Below are 3,688 nucleotides of genomic sequence, written 5' to 3'. Positions count from 1 at the left end.
AAGTCGGCCAGTGTTTAGCCCGGCCGGCCACGCACGCCGCGCGGCGCTGTTCCGGCTGCCCGCGGCTCGTGGCGGATGGGTAATGGCCGCCCGGCGCCGCTTGTGCCGAATCGCGGAGCGCCGGGGTCAGCCAGCGCGCCGAGCAAGGCCGCTGACCGCCACTCCGTGACGTCACACGGCGCGCCGACTGCAGCCGCGCTCCTAGCCCCGCTTGCAAGGAGCGCGCGTGTTACTCGCGATTCATTTGTTTCTCTCTCCTACCGTTTATGCCTCTACTACGATATCCGCTGTTGCTTTAGCAAACTTATTTTACGATTTAACTCCAATACTCTCCACGGCTGTAACGATTTTTTTAAGTGCTCCATACCGCCTATAGCTGTAAATTATTATTTTATTTTCGCACTATTGCCTTAAGATATTCTCCAGTACACTTTTTCTTCTTTCGTTTCGCCCTACTTTGGTACGTTAAATCAATCAATTTTTAATGTTCTCTACCTTTCTATTTGTCCAAAATTGTTTCATTCTTTCTGATTTTCATTACTTTCTTCTTCAGAGATTTGGATTTTTCGTTTGGTTTTCATTTTGACTTGGAACCTCTCTTTCTTGTCACTGGTTATTTTTTTGTGGGCATTTACCTATAAGCATACTTTATGTGATTTGGGCTTCTCGTAAGTCCTTCTCCGTTTCAGTAAACTAATTTTGTTGTTTTTTTTTGTTTTTTTTTTTTTGGTGCGGAAGTGGTCAAAATTTTTTTTGTTAATCTATTTCGGTTCATTCTGAGGATACGTCCATAAAAATCAATTGTTCTTTTCCTCATTGTGTCTAGCAGTTTTTCGGTAGTTAGGTAAAGATTTTCATTCTTGAATAGTTTTTTTGTGCAATCTGGGGCCAAGGATTTTTTCTTAATATCTTTCTTTCTTTGATTTCCAGTCTTTCAACTGGCCCATGGTAGGTAGTGAACAGTGTTTCGGTTGCATAAAGGGTTTCCTGCTTGATTATTGCAATTTCGTATTTTTGTATCCCATAAGCGGGATACCGAGCGAGGTGGCGCAGTGGTTAGCACACTGGACTCGCATACGGGAGGACGACGGTTCAATCCCGCGTCCGGCCATCCTGATTTAGGTTTTCCGTGATTTCCCTAAATCGCTTCAGGCAAAGGCGGATGGTTCCTTTGAAAGGGCACGGCCGACTCCCTTTCCCATCCTTCCCTAATCCGATGAGACCGATGACCTCGCCGTTTGGTCTCTTCCCTCCAAACAACCAACCAACCAATCCATAAGCGGAACTTTCCATTGTCCGTGTTTCTGGTGAGTTGGAAGGACAGTTGAACTTTACTTTTTCTGCACCAAAGAGGCAAAGAAACTGGTGCACCTGTCAAATATCGTGTAAGGCCACCGCGAGCACGCAGAAGTGTCGCAACACGACGTGTCATGGACTCGACTAATGTCTAAAGTAGTGCTGGAGGGAGCTGACACCATGAATCCTGTAGGGCTCTCCATAAATCCGTAAGAGTATGAAGGGGTGGAGATCTCTTCTGAACAGCACATTGCAAGGCATCCCAGATATGCGCAGTAGTGTTCATGTCTACGGTGTTTGGTGTCCAGCGGAGGTGTTTACACTCAGAAAAATGTCCCTGGAGCCACTCTGTAGCAATTCTCGACGTGTGGGATGTCGCATTGTCCTGCTGGAATTGCCCAAGTCCGTCGGAATGCACGATGGACATGAAAGGATGCAGGTGACCAGACAGCGGCCGCGGTGGCTGAGCGGTTCTAGGCGCTTCAGTCCGGAACCGCGCGACTGCTACGGTCGCAGGTTCTAATCCTGCCTCGGTCATGGATGTGTGTGATGTCCTTAGATTAGTTAGGTTTAAGTAGTTCTACGTTCTAGGGGACTGATGAGCTTTGCAGTTAAATCCCATAGTGCTCAGAGCCATTTGAACCACTTCTTTTGCACACGCCCCACACCATTACAGAGCCTCCACCAGCTTGAACTGTCCGCTGCTGACATGCAGGATCCATGGATTCATGAGGTTGTCTCCGTACTCGTATACGTCCATCCGCTCATACAATTTGAAACGAGACTCATCTGACCAGGCGACATGTTTGCAGTCATCAACAGTCCAATGTCGGTACTGAAGGGCCCAGGCGACGCGTAAAGCTATGTGTCGTGCAGTCATCAAGGGTACGCGAGTGGTTCGCACGCTGATACTTGGTGGCCCAGCATTGAAATCTGCAGCACTTTTCGGAACGGTTGCACTTCTGTGACGTTGAACGGTTTTCTTCAGTCGTCGTTGGATCTTTTCCGGCAGCAGCGACGTCGGAGATTTGATGTTTTAGCGGATTCCTGATATTCACGGTACACTCGTGAAATGATCGTAAGGAAAAATCTCCACTTTGTCGCTGCACCACGTCCAAACTGACTTAAATCTTGATAACCTGACATTGTAGCAACAGTAACCGATCTAACAACTGCACCAGAATCTTTTCTTATACAGGCGTGCCTACCGCAGCGCCGTATTCTGCCTGTTTACGTATATCTGTACTTGAATACGCATGCGTGTACCAGTTTCTTTGACGCTTCAGTGTATATTCCACTGCCTTTTTCTCGATGGCATTCCAGATGGCACATTCTCCAAGATGTTAAATCCTTTGACGACCTCTATTTTTTGTTGCTCACGCTTTAAATGTTTTAGAGGGATTTACTTTGTTCGTGATTATCTTGGTCTTTTCAAAAGAGATTTTGAGACCTCCTTTTTATCTTCTTTTTGTAGTTCGAGAGCCTGTTTCTTGGCTTCTTCTCAGGTCTCGGCTAGTGGGGCCATATCATCTGCACAGGTTAGACAACGACTTTAATGCCTTTGTCTTTTGCTCCTATTTGGATTCCATTATGGATCTTCGTGTTTCGCTCTCTGACAATTTTTTCTACGCCACCTCAAGTACATTGTTAACAAGCTTTTTTTACGAAAACAATCAGATCTTCAGTACATCGTCTCCAATTAAAGGTGAAAGCAACGGCTGAACAGAACATAAATTACGCTACACAGTGTGAAACAATGAAACGACTTGGTGTTAAGGGAACATGAAACGAAGGCATCCCTAGGTCCGAAGCTGCGGCTATAAGACAACACGCAGTCACCGAGGAGTGTGGGCAAGTGGCTGCTGTGGAACTCACTTGCCGCAGGTAGTACCTGTTATGCAGTTACCGATTAAACTGGCTGAAGATAATTATATCAGCTCATCAGTTAAGGCTAGGGAAACTTTACATTCGTGTCCATGACTGACTGTGTTAGACGCCAATACACTCTCATGTTTACTGGGTAAAGCTTGACTGTCAGACCAGGTTCAACTAAAGTACCGTAATGCCTTTAATTTGTTGAGATAGTAATGTTTACTGCAAAAACAACCATTGCAGTAACGTAGTCGATATGCGGTTCTGAAAGGTGAAGCGTTATTAATGATGAAATCTAAAAGCAACCTGTTGTAATTTTCTTACATGTGTAAGAGGGAGGCTGATCACAAGTACCTTAAATCATTACGTGTGAACTACGACAATAATGAGAAGAAAACAGAAATTAAATTTTAATTAGTTTTTAAACTCATCATTTATACGAAATACTCGAAATTCCTCCCGCCAACATCGTTACAAAGTTGATATCGTCGAGGAAATGACATGAGCACCGTCTCAAGAG

Source organism: Schistocerca gregaria, chromosome 6 (genome assembly GCF_023897955.1).
Source record: "Schistocerca gregaria isolate iqSchGreg1 chromosome 6, iqSchGreg1.2, whole genome shotgun sequence".
Taxonomy (NCBI): Eukaryota; Metazoa; Arthropoda; class Insecta; order Orthoptera; family Acrididae; genus Schistocerca; species Schistocerca gregaria.
Note: the sequence above shows the minus strand (reverse complement) of the source record.